The 25,153-nt window shown below is 36.4% G+C and overlaps 1 long non-coding RNA gene across 1 annotated transcript in view; it reads left to right on the forward strand.

The window, feature by feature from the left end:
- Positions 1-15,146, forward strand: part of LOC124962154 (uncharacterized) — a 46,731-nt gene extending 31,585 nt beyond the window's left edge. Inside the window, exon 3 of the long non-coding RNA XR_007104432.1 lies at positions 13,835-15,146. This is a non-coding gene — a long non-coding RNA (uncharacterized LOC124962154). The remainder of the gene's footprint in view (positions 1-13,834) is intronic.
- Positions 15,147-25,153: the final 10,007 nt, after the last annotated feature.

Below are 25,153 nucleotides of genomic sequence, written 5' to 3' on the forward strand. Positions count from 1 at the left end.
ATTTTGTTTATAGCTGAGCAAGGTACAAATGGATTGACACTCATGAAGATAAATATATAATTCAGATAACTGCCCCCAACACACACACACAAAACACAGCACCCCTCCCCCACCAACAAATACAAAATCAAAAAAACTTCTATGAGCGTTCTGGAAAGAGACCAGAAGCAGGCAACCTGGGAGCTGGCAGAATTTGGTCCTGGGAGAAGGAATCTGCCTGGTGTGATTTTCTTGCCTCTACGGCATCAAGGCTGCTGACAGGCCCTCGTCTATGACATGTGGAAACGCTGAGCAATGAAAATTCAGTGGAAAACTCACGGATTTTTTGACACGAACAATCAGAGTTCAGAGTTTAGGTAATCACAGCTTCTGGGAGATAAGAGAGTATACACAAAGTCTAGTGTTCAGGAAGAGTCGGGAGCCCTGAATTTTCTGTACAACCTCATAGTTTGTTATTAACACTAACGACTCTTCTAAAAACTAGTTATGTATCTACTGGGAATATGTGCTGAATTCAAATAGAGCTAAAAATTGTAAGTTGATTGTTCTAGTTTGGGTGTGAGGTATCCCCCAAAAGCTTATGTGTGAAACAATGCAAGAGCATTTGTAGGTAAAATGATTTGGTTACTAAAGCCTTAACCCAATCAGTAAATTAATCCTCTGATGGGATTAACTGAGTGGTAACTAAAGGCAGGTAGGATGTGACTGGAAGAGGTGGGTCATTGGGGGCCTGCCTTGGGGGTATATTTTGTACTGGTCATTGGAGTCTCTTTCTGCTTACTAATCATCAAGTGTAACACTTCCTTTGACCACACTCTTCCTCCCAGAGGTTCAGTCTCACCTTGAGCCCCAGAGAATGGAGCCAGCCATCTACAGTGTGTAGTTAATACTATGGACTGAAACCTCTGTAACCATGAGCCCCTCAAAAATAAATCTTGCTTTATTGCTTTTGTTCATTTTTTTTCTGGTCACAGCAGCAAAAAAGCTGACTGAAACACTGACCTAATTCAAAATAAACGCCATATTGATGATTGTCTAAAGCAGCTATAGGGTTTTTGACGTATAAATAGTTAAGATTTTAGAAGTACAAGATTAATGTCCAGACTATACAAAGAACTCAAAAAACTTGACACCAAAAACAAATAACCCAATCAACACATAGGAAAAAGAACTAAACAGACATTTCTCAAAAGAAGAAATACTCATGGCCAACAAATACATGAAAAAATGCTCAACGTCTCTAGAAATCAGGAAAATGCAAATCAAAACTACACTGAGATTTCATTGCCACACATTGTTAGAATGGCAATTTATTGTTAGAATGGTAATCATCCAGAATACAAATAATAATAAATGCAGGTGAGGGTGTCAGGGAGAAGATAGATTCATACATTGTTGGTGGTACTGTAAGTTAGTATGACCACTTTAGGAAGCAGTATGGAGATTCCTCAAAACACTAGGAATAAAAGTACTTTATGACCCAGCTATAATCAGCCTACTCTAGTGATACTGGGACATCAATGTTTATAGCAGCGCAATTCACAATAGCCGAGTTATGGAACCAGCTCAGGTGCCTGTCAACAGATGAATGGGTAAAGAAAATGTGGTATATATACACAATGGAGCTTTACTTAGCCATAAAGAAGAATACAATTACAGTATTTGGTAGTAAATGGATGGAAATGGAGAGTATCAGTAAGTGAAATAAGCCAGACTCAGAAAATCAAGGGTCAAATAGTTTTTCTCCTATGCAGAAGCTAGAGAAAAATAAGGGGGTGGGAGTCAGAGGAAGGAAGGGAGGCCTATCCTATGAAAATAAAGGGAAGATCAGTGGAGTAGGGGCAGGGGATGGAGTGGGAAAGAGGAGGGATTGTAAAAAGGAAGGAACCATGAAATGAAACTGACAAAATCATGCTATGTACATATATGAATATATTCCAGTGAATTTCGTCTTTCTGTATATCCATAAAGCACCCATATAAAACAGTAAGTTTTAGGAGTAGTCTTGCAATTCTCCAGATGTAATTAGTTCTTATCTGCCTAGTAGAAAACCTAGAAACATCCATTTTGTTGGGCATATTTTAGGGTGCCACCATAATAATTTATTGACTAGTGAACCAATTTTGCATATAGCTTTAAGAAGGAGATATTTCTTATTTTATTTGTTCCTTTTAGTTATATATGACTTTAGAATGCCTTTGGACATATTATACATAAATGGAGTATAACTACCCATTCTTGAGATTGTACATGATGTGGTGTTACACTGTTCGTGTATTCACATGTGAACATAGGAAAGTTGAGTCCAATTTATTCCACTGTCTTTCCCATCTCTCCCCCTTGATTCCCTTCATTTCCCTTTGTCTAATCCAATTAAAAGAAGGAGATATTTCTTCTCATCACTTTTTTTTGTATTGTTATGATGAATATACTAATCCTGATTGAGCAACTTGTTTTGAATTTATATCATAAATTCCCCATTGGTCTTGACTTTTTCACCTACTGCCTACCTTATCCAGTAAATTTGTGAGATGGCACCCCATTTGTCTAGCTGAACTGCTACTCTGCTTTCTAACTTGATTTAATAACATTTCTTCTTGCAACTTTTCTATTTCCCACAATCAATTTGGAATTTGTGTGTGAAGTTAATACACAAATCAAACTCATCTGTTAGATTGCATTCACTGGAAACTAGTCTAGTGTTCAGTGAATAATAGATAATAAATAGTTGTTGAATTAATGAATGCACAGCTAAATATCTTAGAGGAAACTAAGATAGTGTTCAAGAGATCAGAATGGGAGTGATTCAGAGTCAGAAATCTCTTTACTAGATCCAGATATTGAACTTTGCTTTATAACAGTTTGTCAGAAGAACCATTCCTTCTTTCTTTGGAACACCATATTGTTTAGCCTTCAGGGACACAACAACAAAAACTCAAGTCCTCCTCCTACCTTGCCGTCTGGAGACAATAGACTCTGACGGTAGACAGGATGGAGTTTAGATTTTGTTCTGCCTGTTATTACCACCTGATCTCATGCAAGTAATTGGTCCTTTGCATCTGCAAAGTGAATGCATTCCCCTTTGATGAAGCAACAGAAAGTTGAGAAGTGTTTTAGTCATCTTTTTTCACTGCTGCGACTAAATGACCCAACCAGCACAATTATGGAGGAGGAAAAGTTTATTTGGGGGCTCACAGTTTCACAGTTCTTAGTCTGTAGAAGGCTGGTTCCATTCCTCAGAGTTCAAGGTGAGGCAGAACATCATGGCAGAAGAATGTGGCAGAGGGAAGCAGCTCACATCATCAGAAGCCAAGAGAGAGTCTCCACTGAACGGATACAATATATACCCAAAGCCACAACCCAATTCCAATCTCCTCCAGTCACTCCCTACCACTTCAGTTGCCACTCAGTTAAACCCTATCAGGGGATTAAATCACTGTTTTAAGACTCTCACAACCCAACCATTTCTCCTCTGAACCTTCTTGCATTGTCTCACATGTGAGCTTTTGGGGGACACCTCACATTCAAACCATGACAAGAAGTTTCTAGTTAAAGAATAAGATTACTACCTGGCACATAGTAATGATTATAACAGTTTTGTTGGGGGTTTTGCTCTGTATGTGTTACTTCTGATAATCACCACCACTGATAGGTATGGATTTTAAGTTCACGTAACAGATGAAAGAAAATCTAAGGCTAAAGGGTGGTAAAGTTATTTGTCAACTCTAAGTCATTGGGATTCCCCTGCTCCTACCTGCAAAGTTTGCTCCTTCCCACTTCTATTGCTGCCTCTGTAGAAGGCAGTTGGGGCAAAGGAAGCAGCTAGTCACTTATCCTCCTGGTCCTTCTCTTCCCTGTCTCCCCTCCCTCCCTCCTCCTCCTCCTTCATCACATTGAGTATCTTATTTGTGGAACAGTACCAGTTATCCTTGTTTTAAAATGTGACTATAAGCAACTTCAGAGGATTTGAGGGACTGAAGTCAGGAGACGGTGAAATTTTTCATCAAACAAAAGTTAGAGAAGATCTCTATGTCCCTACATCTTCACGAAGACCATATTTCATATTAAACAAATCAAGGGATTGTTTGTTTCCCTCAAGTACTGCTTTTATAAACAACCCTCTAACTCTGTAAGAATTTACCCATGTATCACAAAGATGTTTAGAATATGCCTTGATTTATCCTTATTGATTTATAATGTTTTTTAAAATTTTTTTTATTTTTACAGACTGCATTTTGATTCATTGTACACAAATGGGTACACCATTTTGTTTCTATGGTTGTACACCATGTAGATTCGTACCATTCATGGAATCATAATGATGAATTTTCAGTAGAGTAAATTACTTTCAGTGGAGTAACTATATTCAGAAGACAGTTTTTTTTGTTGTTTGTTTTTAAAGATCTCATCTAAAACACACGTCAACTACAGGGCAGTATCAACTTGGAAACCTTAGATGTTGGGTCAGTCATGCTAATATTTGAGATCCTGGTTCCAGGAAGTCTAGTTTTATCTGACAGACTGTCCACTCCAATAAAGGGTGGCCCTTACACTTCACCCATGCTTGGCAATTGCATATAAAAGGGAATATCCTGAAAAGTGACATTTTTTTAGAGACAGTACTGTTCTTTGTCTTTAAGGATTACTTGGTAGAAGACAAGCCTCTGTGCTCTGAGGCTGGGTCCATCAATTTTCTCTTTCCATAAAGGTGTCATGGCTGTCTGTTGAACTAATTTATGCCGATGTTTTTATTTGGCAATTTACTTTCCTGGTTTAACTTGCCAAACAAACAAAAGCAGCTCTTCTGGGAATTCTTCGCTTTTATAGCATTTCTTAAAATTTGTATCTTAGACCTGAATATTTTGTACTTTATCAAATGCTACCTCAGTTTTGAATGTGCTGTGGGTGGGACTTTTTCCTGTTATCATTAAAAGCTCAGTGAATTTTATTTTAGGGATTTTCATGTGTTAAGCATAAAAATTAAATATGTTATGGTTATAAAATGTCTTGTAGCCTTGGATTTCTAGAACAAATACTAATAACTAAAAATCACTAAAAGGTCAAGATTATGCTAATGTTTTGCATGGTATTAATTTTAAATTCAGAAAGAAGTTTTTGACTGGTTCCTAAGTGGTGAAGTTCTATTTTCATTTATATGTATATATATATATATATATATATATATATATGAATATATATATTTCATTTTATTTATATAATGTATATATAACTCATTTTTGTTAATTTTACACTGTTATTTTATCTAATTATGTATAGCTCTTGTTAAGATATTAAAAATACCATTAAAAATTTTGAATTTTAATCTTGTCATTTGCTTGTGACAGGGTGAAAAACGGTGAGAAACTAAACAGTGTTTTATAATTCCAGTTTTTACTGCTGCAGCATGATTTTGCTGTAGTAGGGCTACATCTTAATAGGCTTTGAAGAGGAAAGTGAATAGGTTTTTTTCTATTGCAAACTCTTCCAAACATGGAGACAAATGAATTCTGAGGCTCACCTCTGAGGTTTTTTATTTCACTTTGACATAAAATAATTATTTCAGATTTCATTAGATTTAAAGTGTTTATCCTTATCCTAAGACGAAAGGCTATAATATATCTGGTACTGTTGGTGGGTGGATGGTTTCTTCACTTCTTCCAAGGATCTGATTGAAATAGTGAAAAAACTGGACCTTCAAGACCAAAAGATATACAAAATCAATAAAATGGGTCAGATTTTCTAAAACAGTGGAAACTAGGTTTGGGAGTACTAGGATTGAGAAACATGTGCCTTTATTGGCTATTTCCTGGGCACCCCCTGATCCCCTTCCTGTCTTCCTCATTAACTTGGGAGGACAGATTGTTGACTGTAGTTGACTGGTCCAGGGATGGACTCCGGAGTTTACGATAATTGTCCTCTTTCCCTAGGATTTTTCAACCTGGAACCAGAACAAAGAGAGACAGTGAGACAGGGAGGGGGAAGGAGAGAGAGAGCGAGAGAGCGAGAGAGCGACAGAGCGAGAGAGTGAGAGAGAGAGAGAGAGAGAGAGAGAGAGAGAAAGAGCGAGAGCGCACTGTGAAGTAGGGGAGACAAAGAATATGAATCTTTATCAATAGTCAAACTTTAAATGTGTGCCATTCACATGGTGTTAATGGAGTTAGTGAACCTTAAGGTGATTCCCGCATTCCTATTTCTGGTGTTGATGTATTTATATACTTCCCTCCCTTTGCAGGTGGGCAGAGTTATAACTTGATAACTGGCTTTTTTTTTTTTTTTTTTGTACCAGGGATTGAAACCAGGGATGATTAACCACTGAGCCAGCTCCCCAGATCTTTTTTATTTTTTATCTTGAGACAGGGTCACGATAAGTTGCAGAGGCTGTGATCCACTTGCTTCGGCCTTCTGAGCTGCTGGGATTACAGATGTGTGCCACTGCACCCAGCTCTAACGAGGCGAAGATGCTAGATGATACTCATGATTGCATTGATTATATAATACTCCATCTTGGGCCGATGTTGAACTCGTGGTATTAGATATTGGCTAAGTTTAAAAACAACAATATTTAAAACTTTGGCTGTACCTACTTGATTTAATTTAGTATCATTTAATTTTAGTAATTTTAGAGAGTGCCAAGTTTAAGACTCATGGAAAGACTACTAGCTCTTTCTCTTCTCAGATCTTTCCTCTGTTTCAAAAATTTTAATTTGAACTCAATCATCAAATTTACTACATCCTCTTCACCAAGTAAGTAGCAATAATCGTTTGGTTAAAAAACTTCCGAAATGTCTTTGTCATTTCCTCATACAAGGAGATGACAGAAATACTGTGAAATGCAAACTCATACATAATATCTGTATCAACTATGCGACGTTAGCTTGATTTTCTTCAAAGTTTCTTAATAACATCATAGGCTTGTCATTTATTTTATGCTTCTTATTTCTTTTATTTGTGTCATAAGGTGTCAGCTCATATGACCATTTCAGCTTTCTCTTCTGCCTCTGTAATGGCAGAATGTTTGAAGTTGGTTACTTACAATCTTGATTTGGTTGTGCTAATATCATTTTTTTTTTTTTTTTTTTTTGCGGTGCTGGGGATCGAACCCAGGGTCTTGTGCTTGCAAGACAAGCACTCTACCAACTGAGCTATCTCCCCAGCCCCTCATTGTTATTCTGAAAAGAAAAATCTGTGCTGAAAACACACAACCAAAATTTTCTCCCCAATTGTGCTGCATAGAGGGACATCACCAGGTGTCCTCAGACTGGGAAGGGTGGGACACAGAAGGCTTCTCACCCACATTCTCTTCTTGGAGAGGCTTTCTTTTGTGAAGTTTGTTCTTTAAGGCAATAAGAAAGGGACACATTGTTGGAGAATCATTGCCGTCTGTTTATTTGGAAACTGCTTCATTAAATATTAAACATGGATATATGAACTAAATGCTTAGTAAACACGATTTGATGACAAAAATTGGAAGTATAGAAGAACAGGAATTCATGAATCCATGGAGGTGTTACAAAGAAGACCTTCTTCCTTTCTCCATGCAAAACATTTGTCTCCTGCATAATCTCAGGCAGGCTTCATTGTGCAATCTGAGAGATCAATGGATGCTTCCATTCATGATGACGTATTGATCCTACCAGATCATTGAAGACATACTTTATCATCATTTAATAGATATAAAGATAAAAATATACATAATGTGGTAAGAAGGTCTACGCAGGTCGTATCTTCTCAAATTATATTCCCTGAACAGCATTTAGCTGGTTTCTCAATGGGTGATCTGAGAACAGAATGTTCCATGAGCAAGTAGCTTGGAAAATGCCTTTCGTACTGCTAGGCAAAAGGAATAAGCTTTAGGACTCTATTGCGCTGAACACTGACTATGATGGTAATATGTAGCATATTTCAAATTTACTAAAAGACTAGATTTTAAGAGTTTTCATCCCCCAAAAATGAGATGATCAATTTCTCAGAATAATTTCATCATTCTGCATTGTAAAACTTGAAAACATAAGATTGTGCCTCATAAATATATACAATGATGATTTATCAATGAAATAAAAATGGAAATGCCCTTCATGAAATTTAATAATAAATAATAACATATGTTAAAGGTTTTCAGAAACTCTCATATATAGAAAGATGTAAGAGAAGGCTAGAGAAAGGAGAGAAGGTGAAAGAAAGAAGCCTGTTTAAAGATTAAATGAGCACTCACTTGTACGAGACATTCTCCCAGCATGCCTTATTATTCACTGACTCTTGACACAGACTCACCGTCCCTGCTTCATTCCCAAAGCTTTTCCGTGAGCAGTCTTAAGAGAAGCCAGATCTGCGGTCATTCATAAACAATAATAACCAAATATCTACTGGACTGCTGTATGCCAGTAGCCCTCGTAAGTACCAGAAATTTGATGTTGAGCTAGAGCAATGGATCCTCCCTACCCTGTGTAAGACGGAATTAGTATAAAAATAAACACACAGTTGCAATAAACTGTGTTACAGATCACAATCAGGGAAAAGGAAAGGGCTTCATAAAGCGTAACAATGGGGAGGAACCTAAGACTGCTGGGTAGGGATGGGCATGGAAGACTTCCTGGAAGAGGTGATATTTAAACTACGAACTGAGTACTCAGTTGCTATTTACCAGCTGGAAATAGAGGAGAGGTTTCTGTTACAAGAGTGACATCACTGCAGGGTAGAAGGCCTGGGGGAGATTCTCTAAGAGTGACCAGAGATGACCCTGAGGGTGTTGCTTAAGAGGCCCGGAGAGATCAGCAAGGGCAAAGTTCCAGGGGCCTTGAAAAATCTTCTTGTGTTTTTTTTTTTTTTCTTTGAAAGAAATTGTTTCTTCTCTGTGTTACTAATTTAAGGGTTTCTTTTCTTCTATAGACCAGAAACATGCATGTGCGTAAGTAATAGATCTATTAGCTTCAGAGGTAAGACTGTTCATGGCCTTGAACACCGCTGGGTACATCAACTGAGTCTACTGAGGGCGAATCTTCAGGTTATTTTTAATGATTGTATTTCTTTCTAAAATTTTATCAAATTTCATTTAGTATCTTTCCACATAAGCCAACTTTTATTTAGTTTCTTTCCACTTATTTACTGGTAGATCCCAGTACTATCAAAGAACAAGTCCAGAGATGCCCCAATTTTGGTCCAGCTTTTGCTAGACTTGGGAAGTATATGATTGTTCAATTGGCAGCAGTCTCTGCATAAGAAAATATTACAACATAGGCTTGATTTTTTTTCAATTAAATTTTAAATGAATGCAGAAATCTGAGCGCTTACTCCCTTTAAATGGTTTAAATTTAACAATACATTTTGCATTGCGCAATAAAGAAGCAGCTGTAAATGCAATGAATATTTGTTTACGACGTCTTGGTGGTAATTGGGTTTAGCAAGGCATGCACAGAGCAGCTTTCTTCAAATGACTTATTGGAAATGTGAAAGGACGATGAGTCTCTTTCTACAGCCAAGCTTCCTTTCTTCAATCCCTGAGATGGTATTACGAATAAATTGCAGAAGAGATTTAATACCAAGCATAAAAGACCCTTGTCCCAGATGCATGGACATAACTTATAATTACTATACTATGTAAAGTATGCTATTACTATTTGACTTACATTTGCTATAATTACTGGGTATTATTCTTCAAGTAGCTGGGAATAAATGATCATTAACAGATGATGTCCTTTGTAATTCTGATATATGATAACCAGTACAATTTTATTCTTCCCTCTGGAGGTAAAGTGCTTAGCTTATAATAACAATTTAAGAATTGGGAGGGGTGGGGGGGTATTGGAGTCTGCTTCCTGTAGGATCACTGAAATTTTTTTGCTGGTTCTATAAAATACCACGAGTTTATTTGTTTTCCTTTAACATGTTTATTTTTGAACCAAGTTGTGTTTTTCTAGTTAAGAATCATGATCCTTCAGAACCTACTGTGCCCCAACTGTGGTTCATTTTTTTCTTTTTTTAATTGCTGTAGGAAGACACATGGGGATAAGACACAATTGTCTTTAAAGTTAGAGATTTCACCCATGACATCGAGGACACCTTTTTTCCAGTGACTGAATTTTCACCTTCGCATCCTAAAGGTCACACAAAGGTAATGTTTTTCTTAAAACATACCTATTAAAGTGACCTAAACCTTAACATAAACAAAATCTTTTAAAATGCAGACATGTGAAAAATCCAGGATTTAAATCCTGGCCCCAATATTTGAATATGAAAAGAAGAACAAGGCATAATGAAATTCCTTTGAAACAAGACGCCAACTATAATTTTAAAGAAATAGCCTGATTCTTTGGTTTCTTTCCCCCCTACGAATACTTCCTCAGCTAAAAATTTCTTTTGCTGGGGGAAGAAATATCCATTGACCAAGAATAAAACCACATCTTACTGTTTATCATCTCATACAGTCTCATATGAGGTATTTCTATGGTGTTGACTATTAAGGTCATTAAAGAAAAAAAAATTAACATATTGTGATCTAAAATTCCCCCAATAATATTATTGTAGTGGTGATGCAAACATTTCTACTTTTCTGACAATTTGCCTCAGCTCTAAAAGTTGATGGATACGTGTTGTTTTAAGATATGCTTAAAATAAATAAGGAAGGGAAATAGATACTAGCAATAATTAAATGCCTACTATGTGTTGAGTGTGTTTTGGGAAATATCTGAATTGTTAGTCATTCTGTTTTTTGAGACAAGGGCTTAGAAAGCCTGCATTATTTTTCAGTCCTATTTCATATGTGACTTGTGGTTTCCTGAACTTTGCAAGGTCCTTGCAATCTACCTTGTAAATTTGCCCAAGGGCTGTTTGTCTCTGCAGCTGGAGCTGCCCAGACACGAAAGACTTGGAGCCATAAAAGCTGGAGAGCCTGATTCATTGCAGGTTACCTTAGGGATGGAACCTGTGCTTCCAGTTCCTGTAGGGGAGACCAGATGCAGGAGACGTGGAATTAAACGACTCTCCTCACCTAAACTCATTCTGCTTCACTTTTACAGTGTGGACTTTCAGTTCATAAACAGGAACTAACAATCTGAAAGTGCATCCTCCAATGGATAGAAATACCATAATGACTTTTTCCTGACACCACTTGAAAGAAGGCAAACAAAATATGTGTGTGTGTAGGGGGGGCAAATTGTCTTAATGCTTTTATTTAATTTCAAAAACTTTCTTTCCGATTGTAAGATTAAAACTTGTTCAGGTTAGAAAGCATAAAAAAATAAGAAAAAAAAAATGAAACATAATGACACCAAGAGGAAGTAGTCATGCTTATTTAGGTATAGATATAAATATGACCTTAAAATTAGAATATTATCCTAATTATCATATGTGTTTCTAAAATTGGAATCATAATGCCAGCAGATCTGCTTTAAAAACTTACTTTGCCTGCATCCTTCTCAGATTTTCATTCTGATTACAACTAGAAAAGCCCTAAAATTGAAATGGAAAGCCACATGGTCCCAGAGGCAAACTTTTTAAAATTTATTTTTTTTCAATTTGTTACTGAGAATATTTTCCAGGGTTCTTAAATATACTTGAAAACATGACTTCTTCTGTGTTAGGTGGTATGGAGGTAGTACTGTTTATTTAAACATTTATATAAACATCCCTCTATTGTTGGGGCTTTCATTTAAAACCGTTATTTTTTCATCAGTAACTCTTGGAACGTCCATGAAGTAATTGCTGGTCAAGTTCATTCCTATGTCATAGGGTCTATGAGAGGGACCAGCACATGGTGAGTGTTCCATCAGAGAGTTTTGCATAAATTAATAACTACTTTGAATCTCTTTTAATTTCCTTGAGAAATATTTCTAGAAATAGAATGACAAGGTCAAAGTTAATGTACTTCATTTTAAGGCTCCCCCTGTGGGGAAATGTGTTTCCCATGAGCATCAGCACTCATTGGCAGGTGCCTTATTCTTACTGGAGTCTTGCATTAAACAAGAGCACATGCATTCTGAACCACAAACATGACTTCCCTATTCTCTGTACAACACGACAAACCTTCTGATCTCCCAATTGTACTTGTTAGACAACAATTAATTCAATTTCACCTCCTTTAAAGAAATCTACTTCAATGTTTAACTGTTCATTTCTCTTGAACTTCTTAAAATTTTTCATAATGGTAACACTATATTTCCATTCTAATTCATTATTTACTTGTGTTTCGATTTTGGTTTTTGGTGGATTTCTTTTTGGCCAGCATATCATGGAACTTTGTCTTATTTCTTTAGATTGTAGGCTCATTGAAGATTGAAAATTGTAGTGATTGGGAACACAGCCTTTAGGATCCTTTGATATGGCTGAAACACTTCATGGCTCTGTGACTTTGTACAAGTGACTTAACTCAGCTTTCTCATCCATCTTCAGGGTTAATGATACCTCCCTCTCATGACTGTTGTAACAATTAAATGAGAAAAAGGTATCTGAAGTGCTTAGCACAGAGCTGGGAATGTATTAGGAGCTCAATAAATTTTATAATCTTGTGATTTTTCTGGAAGAACATAGGCATCGTTTTTGAGATTATTGTTCCACTCAACTGGAAATATGATCTGTGGTGGCATTCACTGTTCTTTCAAGAACCAATGAGTGGAAAGGGGATGCTGTGCTTTCTGGGATTTACATTCTCTAGAATGTACACTCCTACCATGACAGACGTATTTAGACATCTTTTAGGTACCACTCTAATAACCTGTAGTCAGAAAAGTGGGAAAAGTGGGAAGTATTTTTAAATTGATTCTCCAAATCTCTCTGAATGTTTATCTCAAATCAATGCCCCAACATAGGAACAGATCTGAATGGGTTTTGAAACAGCGCTTTTTTCGTTGGGGAAAGCAACTTGTTGCATTTCTCTGCCTTTTTAAAATTTTAACCCACTGTTACTACACACATGCTCACTTTGCAGTCTGGTTTTGCTAAAACCTGTTTGCCAAGATTCCATTTAATGAAGCTTTGGGAAAGATTTATTGGTCATGAGGATCATGTTTTGCAGTCTTCTTATTCACTATCAAAGTGTAATACTATTGAAGAAGGCGGTCCACTTTAAACCTCACTCGGGAGGCATCCCTGTGACGCTTTTATTCCTACCCTGGTTATAGAAACCAAGCACGTGACATGGAAAGTCACAAGTCTTCACAGGGTAAGAGCTATGATTTTTTGGTCCCCTTGACCCAGCAGTGATGTTTGGGATGTGGACAGGCCATTTGAGAAAATAAAACAAGAAGTCTTTAAAAGTGTATTTTAATTATAAAAAGTAACGTTCAGGAGAAAGAAATATCTGGCATTAAAAATTATAGGAACCGAGGGGCAGAAAAATGACAAAATTATCTAAAGGTTAAGGTTTTTAAAGTTACGATCCACAGACAACAAAGGATGATCCAAGTGAGAAGTCCAATCTTGTGGATTTTGCATTTCTATGTTTTGCTTGATGGCAAAAATTAAAAACTTGAGCAAGATGAAGTTTATTAACAGTTTGTATTTGTCTATTAGTTTTAAGTCATTTTTCTCCAATAGAAATTATTGACACAAGTGTGTCCAATTTTCTTATGATGGAATCATAGCAAAATCTCAGAACGATAGATTTTGAGAGCTGAACATCTATAGGAGAAAAACCCAGGGGAATCTTCCAGATAGGGCATTAGGGTGACTTCCACCCCTTATCAATATCTGTACTTTCTCCATTCCAGTTCTCTTTTTAATTTCACAAAGGCAAAAGCAAAATTTATTAGAAATTGAGGTACATTGAGTTGAGAACAAATTTTACCTAAAGGCAGGGAGCGTAGAATGGAAGCTTCGCTTACTCTCTTTCTTTTTTCGGTAGGCATGCCATTATTGACAAAAGGCTCTCCTCCTGAAGGAGAAATCTTTATATGAAAACAAAACATCAAAGAGATATGACAGTTAAAGCATTCTTCAAACTTTTGCTTCACTGTCAGGAAGAAAGGAAAATGCTGGAGGAAGTAAAACTCAGACCAGGTGGGACAAGACCTGGAAAGGCATGTTTGTTCAATTTTCTCAGCGTCCTCTTTGTTATCTGTGGACTTGGTTATCAAGGGTTGTGTTAAAACAGCAGTGGACATAGACAATGTCACTGTCCTTCCACTTGTAGGATCATTTCCAAAATGTGCACATAGAATAAGATGAAACACATATGGTGCTATGGAGCCTCACATGTATAGACAACCTATAATCTTTAGGGCATGACCAAGCTTAAAATTCTGGATATTAAACTTAAAAGGCGCAGTGGCACGTGTTGCAGTTTGGCATCTACCCCACTTAGCGACACTCTGGTGATTTGAATTCTGCGGCTTCTTTGGTCTTACAGGGATCTTCAGTATTTTGAGTCTTCTCTTTCAACTATTTCCCAGACCTATTTTTCAGGTCAAGAGAAGCAAGGGACTGACACCAAAAAATAACTCATTATTGAGGTGGAACTAATCTGAATTCTCTGAAAACCTGGGTTCAGGCTTGCATATTTTCTCCGCCATTTGTGCAATCTTAGGAAAGATGCTTTACTGCTCCGTTTTTCTTTTGTGTGAAATGAGACAGGAAGGAATTCTCCCTTGGAACTGCTGTGAGGAGCAAATGAAATGTACCTGGGATGCTTCTAAGCTCTGTTCCTGAGTATCAACAGGTCCTGGGACTGAAGATGTCAGGAGACACATCCTTGATCCTTTAGTGATATCATTATGCTTTATAAAATGGGACATCAGGACCATGATTTCTTGAGACTGCCACCATTTTTCTACATTTTCAATGTAAAGAATTTTCTTAGGGAGGAGCTGACACTATATTTTGCTGTTGGCTTGTCATGGACGACAAATTAGAGAATGGATGGCTATTGTATGATAACACCAGGCTAGGGGACCTGCCTACACAGCATCTGTCAGAAAGACTTCTGTGTCTGTGCGTTCAGCATGTGTGACCCGGGGTGACTTGGTGTCACAAGACCCGCTTGTTGCGGAGGGTGTCAGTTTGCAACAATTATAAAGAAGCTTCCGGATGCGAGAAGTAACTTCCAAATGCCTTTCTTTTGCAACATCAAGGATACTGTCCTCCACAGTTGTCAAAAGGCATGGCTGTACAACCTTGTAGGAGAAGCAGAGAGGAGAACCAAGAGAACTTCAGTTCAGCTTTGGGTCAGGAAAGAGGACTTGCCGAACAGCCTGCTTCTCACTTTTTTTTTTTTTTTTTTAAATAATACACTTCCAATGAGAGGGAGTGGGGCATGAAAAATGGTGGAATGAGACAGACATCACGACCCTATGTACATGTATGATTACAGGAATGGTGAGAAATCTACATGGTGCACAACCATAGAAACGAAAAGATGTTCCCCATTTGTGTACAATGAATCAAAATGCAGTCTGTAAAAAAATTAAAAGATAAATAAAAAATAATTTAAAAAATGTGGTACATATATACAATGGAATCTTAGTCATAAAAAAATGAAATTATGGCATTTGCAGGTAAATGGATGGAACTAGAGAATTTCATGCTAAATGAAATAAGCCAATCCCCATCCCCCCAAATAATAATACACTTCCTGTTTATTTCTTTGGTAAAGAAAAAATCATGAAAACAGTTGTCTCTTGTATTCACGGGCTTTTAAAATTACTAGTATTTTGTAAATACAGTGAATTTTTTTCATAATTTTAAAAACATTGAATTGATTTACCACTCTGTCTTTATCATCCTCCTCTAAGGCCTGTTAATCATTTTGGTTTTGATTACTGTAAACATTCATAAAATTCACATTTCAAGTGCCATTTTTATAAGTATCTGTTTAGTTTACGACCACAAATAAAGCTTAGGAAAAAAATCTTTCTAATAGCCGCTATAGTTTTTTTTACAGGGTAGAAAAATGTTGCTTGCACTTATAGTGACATCAAGTGAATGGCATTTATTTTCTCTGTATCACTTGCCAGAGCAATGTGAGATTGTGTTTTCTGGAATTCTTTTTTTTGCAGTGCTGGGGACTTGAACCCGGGGCTTCGTGCTTGCAAGGCAAGTACTCTACCAACTGAACTATATCCCCAGCCCTGAGATTGTGCTTTTGTGCTTTCCTGAGATTGACACTTACCATTGCCCACAGGACTGAGTTCACACTTCCTGAATCTATTTCTTTGCTCCATAGAATTGACCATACTGTTCTTGATCTCCTCAGACTCTGCAGAGAGGTTTATATTGCATCTACACAGTTTTATTACATTTATTAGCATATGACTTTATCTGTTCCACCCACCTTTCCTTTACTTCTTTTCTTTCTTCCTAATGATCAGTTCATCCACTTTTATAAAGGAATGTTTATTTCCTAAATATTGATGTCCTAAATGTTTTCATAGCCTTTGAAAAAAGCCCAGTATTTGGTTCTTGACAAAGTTGGAAATTAGTAAGTACTTAGTGAATTCTGTGGGTGAATTCTGTGGTTCTACATAAACTGTGGGCCAATGGGGTTAGGGATGAAACAGAATTTCTTTTAACCTTTCCAGTGTCTAGTATTGCATCCGATACATCATAGATGTAGAAATTATGTTTTGGTTAAACAAATAAGCAAATGCATTACATATAGGTAGAAATACGTAATATATTATATATTATCTATATCATTATGTATTATGTTATATATAATTATATATCATATTATGTATTATGTATAACATATTTAATATGATATGACATATAAAACATGAAAATATATATTACATATATTTTTATGATGTACTTTTTGGGTTATTAGGATAAAACAGATTTTTCACTAGGATCTAGAGAGAAGGTAGAAATAGCAATTTTGAATTGGAATACAATACTGCTTCCTTGTGCAATCTCTTGTCAAAAATTAATTGTTTATAAATGTAAGGATTTACTTCTAAACACTCAGTTCTAATCCATTAATCTGTCTATCCTCAGTCCACTACCACACTGTCTTGACTACTATAGCTTTATAGTAAGTTTTGAAATAAGGAAATGTGAATTTTCCAAGTTTCTTCATTTTTAAGATTTTTGTTTGCTTTGCTATTCTGAGTTCCTTGAATTTCCATATGAATTTTGGAATAAGCATCCATTTCTGCACAGAAGTTAACCTACATTTTGACAAGATTCTGTTAAATGTATAGATCACTTTGAGAGAAGTACCTTACCAATATCACATTTTCTAATCTGTGAACACAGATTGTCTTCCTATTTCTTCGGGTTTTCCTTAATTTCTTTCTGCAATGTTTTGTAATTTTTAGTGTAGAAGGCTTACACTGAAATTAAATTTATTCCTGTTTCATTCTTTTTAAAAATTTTTATGTTTTACAGACTGCATTTTGATTCATTGCACACAAATGGGGTACAACTTTTCATTACTATGGTTGTGCACGATGTAGATTCACACCATATACATATATGTATGTATAATCATACAGGTACATAGGGTAATGATGTCTGTCTCATTTCACTATCTTTCCTAACCCACCCCTCCCGCCTCTCATTTCCCTCTACACAATCCAAAGTTCCTCTATTCTTCATTTAATCACCCCACCCCCATTATGTATCATCATTCACTTATTAGAGAAAATATTTGGCCTTTGGTTTTTTAGGATTGGCTTATTTCACCTAGCATGATATTATCCAATTCCATCCATTTACCTGCAAATGTCATAATTTTATTCTTCTTTATGGCTGAATAATATTCCATTGTGTGTGTGTGTGTGTGTGTGTGTGTGTGTGTGTGTGTATATCTCACAGTTTGTTTATCCATTCATATATTGAAGGGCATCTAGGTTGGTTCCACAATCTAGCTATTGTGAATTGAGCTGCTATGAACATTGATGTGGCTGTGTTACTATAGTATGCTGATTTTAAGTCCTTTGGGTATAAACCAAGGAATGGGTAGCTGGGTCAAAAGGTGGGTCCATTCTAAGTTTTCTGAGGAATCTCTACACTGCTTTCCAGAGTGGTTGCACCAATTTACAACTCCAATATACAAGTGAGCCTTTTCCTCCACATCTTTTCGATGCTAGGTTGGTCATTGCTAGTATGTAAAAATGTAATTGAGCTTTGAAGGTTGATTTTTTTCCACATTTTTATTGGTTCATTATAACTGTAAGTAATGATGGGATTTGTGGTTACATACTTGCACATGCACACAATATAACAATATAATTTGGCCAATATCACTTCTCAGCACTTCTCCCCTCCCTCCTGAACATTGATTTTTGTATTCTGTAAAGTTGCCAAACTCACTTATTTGGTTTAACAATTTTTACTGGATTTCGTAGAATTTTCTATATATGTAAAAATGTGATTTGTGAATCAAGATAGTTTTTCTTTTCCAATTTGTTTGCTTTTAATTTCCTTTCCTTGCCTAATTGCTAGAAATAATTTTGAAAGTTAGGTTGAATATTGAAAAAAATACCTTCTTTGTTCTTTGCAAAAATTACATGACTTGTCTCTTATTGTTTTTGAAAGTAAGAAATGTTATCTTAGCTTAAACATCTTCCAGTTCTCATGAAAACTGTTTTCATGTGCTTATTGGACATTTTTGTTTTAGTCAATTTCTGTTATATCTCTTATCCACATGTGCTATTTGTGTTGTTTGTATTGATTGTTAGACTTCTTTATATATTAAAAATAATAACTCTTTGGCTGTGAAATAAATGTTAACTATAGCTCCTAAGTTTGCATTAATTTATTCTGCTTTGCTAGTATGTGAATGCTATTATATTTATAGGTAATCATACATAGTCATTATTCTATCCAAGGGTTCTGCCAAGGAGCTAGGAATGCCTTTTCCTACACCCCTCAAATTATGTAACTATTCACTTATTTTTTCATGTTCTTTTTTAAATTTCCTAGTTTTGAATGTATGTAGTTAAACACCCTTGAAACATTGCAGATGTGAATCTGTAAACCTTTATGACAAATCTAGTGGACTTCCGCTTCCTTAGGAAAAATGAGTTACCAGGTGGTGCTTGGGGATTGATTTCCTCAAGCCATCTTTCCCTGTGGCCATAGCTTAAAATTTTTTTTTCCCAGACGAAGCCTCGGCAGCTTGCCTTGTAGTCAATTTCCTCTGAGAGAATGCCACCTCTGCTAACTCTAATCACAAATACAATCCAATTAAAAGCTATTATGTTAATGTGAATAGAGAGGGAGATAAAACAAGACAGTGAAATGTTTCATTTAGGCCCAAATGAGTTGATTTCGCAGGGCATAAAGCATTCCCATTAGGTTGGTTGCTGCAGTGATACAAGAAACATGCAAACCAAGCTACTGATTAGAATCTGTGAGAGAGAGATAAAGGTTTATCAGCATGACAAGGGTTGGGTGATGGACTATTAGATGACACATTTGTATGTTTGCTTTAAAACCTTTCGGCTTCTGTCATGCATTGTCATTGGAAAAAACTGCTCCTTTCCATTAAGTTTGCATAGTGTTTATCTGGAAAACAAAATTGATGTACAGTGTCATGAAAATGGCAGTATCATTTCTCTGTGCACATAACATCCTGTATATTGAATGAAGGAAGTTAGAGCAATCCAGAAAGTTGATTCCTTTTTCAAGATTATTAAACTCTGATACATTATGACTTTTAGAAAGTAAAATCTGCATGGAAGAATAGAAAATGTGGACTTTGGATGGTTATTCCTTTTTCCCCTTTAAATTTTATAACACATAGCTATTGGTTTGAAGGAAATATTCTTCAGATTTTTTTTTCATTATATATTATTTTTATTATATGAATGGGTTTCTGGTAAACATAATCATGAGCAATAATAACAAATTTATATTCTAACTATCTCTTCTGTTAAAGATGAAATTGAATTATACAGGAAAGTGAATGCTTTTTAGAAAATTACAAAAATAAAAATCAACTTTAATTTTGGGATAGTTTAGTTATCTAATTCGCTGTTCATATTAGTTGATTTTTTTCTATAATTGATGCTGATTATACTTTTTTTGATATGTACAACTGGTTATTTTTTTATTCATTTTTATTGTAAACAAATGGGATGCATCTTATTTCTCTGTTTGTACATGAAGTAGAGGCATACCGTTTTTGTGATCGTACATTTACCTAGGGTAATAGGTTTTGATTCATTCTGTTACTTTTTTATCCTTAATGAACATTGATGCAAAAATTCTCAACAAAATCTTAGCAAATCACATACAAAACATATTAAAAAGATAGTGCGCCATGATCAAGTGGGTTTTATCCCAGGGATGCAAGGTTGGTTCAACATTCGGAAATCAATAAATGTAATTCACCATATCAACAGACTTAAAGAAGTCAAAAATCACGTGATTATTTCGATAGATGCAGAAAAAGCATTTGATAAAATACAGCATCCCTTCATGCTCAAAACACTCTTGAGATTTTTATAACCAACTTCTAAGGGAATCAATTAAATCCAGTTGTTACTTCTGAAGTAATTTATTTTGGGGTATATATCTCACCCTTGTTCCATGCAAGATTACCATTCCCAGTAGGTTAATAGATTCATCATGTGAAAGCTACTGTGTGATATCACATTTAGAGTAGACTTCCTGTGTACTTCCTTTTCCTGTCTGCCTCTTAGCATAGGATGCCATAAATTCAGTAGTTGGCATTTTGGTGGGGTCTCCAGTTGTCCACCCAAATCCATTTTGACCTTTCATTTGTCACACAAGTGCCTGTTGTATGATTGGAGCTTAGAAGATTGTCCTTTGCCTCAGGTGGGTCCACATGACCAGGTTCTAGGCAAACAAAGGGAAGGTTAGAGGGGATGCTTGTGTTTCCACCAGGTTAGATGCATGTGTTGTCTTCCATGCTGTGGCCCTTTCTGTCTGACTGAGATGTTGAGCTCCATGGTAACCATGGAAACTGATAATGAAGAAGGAAGAGTCACTCTCAACCTAGGACACGGAACAAGCATTTGGAGGAGGGCACTTTGTTCACCCAACCACAACCCCCGGTCCCTCCCCAAAGCTCAAAAATAAACTTCTGAGATTCCTGAATATTCCATGTTTCGGTTATTTGTTACAACTCTAACTCACATGACATTAAGGCCGATTTATAAATGAGTCTACAAAAGAAAAGGGCTATTGTGACTTGTGACTTGCCTGATGCCCCACAGTGCTCTTTCCTATCTGTGAACATGCTATTTCTGAATATCCTGCATAGCTTAAATTTTTAGCTCTAATGAAACAAGTATAATGTTATGTTTTGAATATGAGGCATCCCCCTAAAGTTCACATGTTAATACAGGAAATGTTCAGAGGGGAAATGATCAGAGTATGAGAGCTGTAGCCTAATCAGTGAACTAATTCATTTTATTAATTAGCAACTTGAATGGATTAATTGGGTGGTAACTGTTGGCAGGTGGAGTGTGACTGGATGAAGGCTTGCCTTTAGGGTTCTATTTTATTTCTGACTTCTCTCTCTCTGTCTCTCTGTCTCTCTCTTTCCTTTTTGCTCTGCTTCCTGGCCGTCATGAACTAAGTAGATTTCTACCAGGTCCTTTTGCCCTGATACTATGTCTCATCTCGGGTTCAGAGCAATGGAGTTGACCAACCAGGGACTGAACCTCTGAAACTGTGAACCCAAAATAAACTTTTCCTCCTCTAAATTGTTCTTGTTCATGTATTTTGGTTAGTGTGGAAAAGTTGACTAACACGTGGAAGATGATATTTGAAATAAATTAAGGTCCATTCATCTTTACGTGGCTAACATTCCTGTTATCCTTGACAGAGCAATGACTCATTTCATTCTTAAAGTCAAAATTTTGGTAAAAAGTTATTAAATATATTAAGAAAAAATATTCTGACCACATCTATGTGACAACTAAATCTTTTTATATATGAAAAAATGTATTTTTTGACTTGTACAAAAGGGTATCACTTACTGTTTTAGTTAGTTTTTTTACTGCTGTGACTAAAAGACCTGACAAGAACAATTTTAGAGGAGGAAAAGTTTACTGGGGACTCAAGGTTTCAGAGGTCTCCCTCCATAGAAAGTTGACTCCATTCTTCGGGGCTTGAGGTGAGGCAGAACATCATGGCGGAAGAGTGTAGTGGAGGGAAGAAGCTCACGTGATGATCAGACTGCAGAGAGGGAGAAACTCTACTCATCAGACACAAAATATATACCCCAAAGCCAAACCCCCAATGCCCTACCTCCTCCAGCAACACCCCACCTGCCTTCAATTATCACTCAATTAATCCCATCTGGTGGTTAATTCACTGATTGGGTTAAGGTTTTCACAACCCAATAATTTCTTTCTTAATGTTCTTACACTGTCTCACATGTGAGCTTTTGGGGGACACCTCACACCCAAACCGTAACATTTATTTTGTTCATAATATCTGAAATGACAGAACGTGCATAGATTTGCATCAAATTTAAGATCTGTTAAAGTCCTGTTTTCTTTTTTTTTCTATAAAACATTTCATGTCATAGCAAAGTATCAAAAGTTTCATTCTTATTTTTGAAATATTTGTACCTAGAATTATACTTCAAGCACAAATGTTACTATTTTTTCAAGTCCTATAACACCTGCACACTAAAATAGTAAGTCGTGGATCTTCATTTCACCTGTGTAGCATGCCAAGTTTTGGAAAAATAAATATTCTCAGCATTATCTATAGAAAGGGTCACAGCAGTCACAGATAGGAAAGTTGTTTCCTTCAATTAGCAGGTATTTCTTTTTTCCTTTTTTTTTTTTTTTTTGTACTGGGGATTGAATTCAGAGACACTTAACCACTGAACTATATCCCCAGCCCCTTTTATTTGATTTGATTTTTAAATTTAGAGACAGGATCTCACTGAGTTGCTTAGGACCTTGCTAAATTGCTGAGGTTGGCTTTGAACTCAATATCCTCCTGCCTCAGCCTCCCAAGCACTGGGATTACAGGTATACACCACTGCACCCAGCTAGCAGGTATTTCTTGGGTCCTTATCTTATACCAGGCACTGTTCTAGGCAGTGTAGTATTTCCAATATCTCATTGTTGATGGAGACAGAAAGTTTTGTGAATGCAACTTTCTTAGGAACAAAAATAATTTGTGGCATGTACTGATATTCAGGAAAGCAGAAGGAAAGGTGAGCATCCAGCAGAGTTGGAAGGTTTTAATGCATTTCTGAGCCTCCATGGTGTCAGGTGAGGCCACGGGACTATGTTCTAGACAGTAGTCATGTATTAGAAGGAATGACATGTGCTCCTTCTACTCCAGAGTCACCCAGATCTCCCATGGTATTCCCCTACCACAAGACCTGAAGACTCTGTTGAAGACCTGTAAAAAGGATCTTTTGTGACTTCTGACCACAGTCAAGGCAGTCACAGGGAAAGTGACGAGAGAAGTGATGATAAGGGGCAAGGATAGATTCAAACAGTAGCAGCACAGTAGCAGTGAGAACTTCCTGAAAATTCTACCAGATAAACATAAATCATTTAAGAATATCCTGCATCAAGTGATGATGTAATTTGTTCCTGAGTCCCAGATTGAGATTTAAAGGCTTCTGGTTGATCAATCGATAAAAAGAGAGGCGAAAGGGGTTTTGAATGGCCATCTTCAAAGACACTTCTCAAATCACGCCCAGGGTCACATAGTACATTCCACAGTAAAAATCAACACACATTCTCATCACACAGGTGTATTTAGAAGTTTCGCTGCCTCTGAATTTCTTTTCTCAGCTTACTGAGATATAATCGACAATAAAATTGTATATATTTAAAGTGTAGAATGTGATTATTGGATGTAGGAATTGTGAAACAATTATATCGAATCAAATTAACCTCACATTTCTACCTTTTTCTTCAGGGAGAACATTTTAAATCTGTTCTTTTTCAAATTTCAAGATTTTTCTTTCTCTTTGTATTAGTAACCATAGTCCCCATTCTGCTCATTAGAGACTCGGAACTTACTCATAACTGGATGTTGTAGGCTTCAACCAACGTCTCTCCACTCCCTCCACCCCTTAGACCCAGGCTGTAACCATTGCACTCTTTGTTTCTGTGAGACAGAGACGTGAACCTATGTAGGAATGTGTTGTATGTCACATTTTCTTTTTCTCTTAATCCATCAAGGGACACTTACATTGTTTCCATATCTTGGCTATTAGGACCAACGCTGCAGTTAACATGGAAACGCAGATGGCTCACTGAGATGCTGATTTGGCTTCCTAGGATTCGTACCCAGAATTGGGATTGCTGGATGGCATGGTAGTTTTATTTACTATTTTTGGAGGCACCTCCTTACTGTTTTCCATATGGTTGTATTCATTTATAGTCACCCCAACAGCGTATAAGTGTTCTCTTTTTTCTACATCCTTCTAGCACTTGTAATCTCTAGCCTTTTTGATCTTCTCAGGTATCAGGGGATGTCACACTGTGATTTTGATTTGCATTTCCCTGATGATTAGTAATTTTGTGTGCCTTTTCTTACACCTGTTGGTTATTTGACTGTTATTCAGAAAAATGTCTATTCAGGTCTATAGATAGGAGGTGTTTCTCACAAGCTCACATGTGAGACAGTGTGAGAATTTTCAGAAGTGAAAGGATTGGATTATGAGAGGAGTAAACTAATTAGTGGATTAATCCACTGATATGGATTAACTGAACAGTAACTGTAGACAGGTGGGGTGTGGTTAGAGGATGTGGAGGCGTGACTTTGGGGAGTTTATATTTTGTCCTTGGTGAGAAGAGCTCTCTCCTTCTCTGCTTCCTGGTTGTCATGGTCTGAGTTGCTTTCCTTGACTACTTTCTTCCGCCATATTCTGCCTTGTGTCGGGCCCAGAGCTATGGAGTTGGCTGACCATGAACTGAATCAATGAAACCGTGAGCCAAAATAAACTTTTCCTCTTCTAAATTGTTCTTGTCAGGTGTTTTGGTCACAGAAATGAAAAATTGAAACTTGGTCCTTTGTCATTTTTAGTAGGATGATAATGATGATGATGATGATAAAGATGATGATAGCTATTAAGTTGTACACGTTTGTAGATATTTTGGATATTTACCCTTTATCAAATATTGGTTTTCAAATATTTTCTCCTATTCCATGAGGTTTTTTTTTTGTTTGTTTAATTTTTTTGTTTGTTTGTTTATTTTAATTGATTATTTTCTGAGCTATGTGGAAGGTTTTAAGTTTGATAACAACTCACTGCTTCTTTTTGCTC

The sequence above is a fragment of the Sciurus carolinensis genome, chromosome 12 (assembly GCF_902686445.1).
Source record: "Sciurus carolinensis chromosome 12, mSciCar1.2, whole genome shotgun sequence".
In the NCBI taxonomy this organism is placed as follows: Eukaryota; Metazoa; Chordata; class Mammalia; order Rodentia; family Sciuridae; genus Sciurus; species Sciurus carolinensis.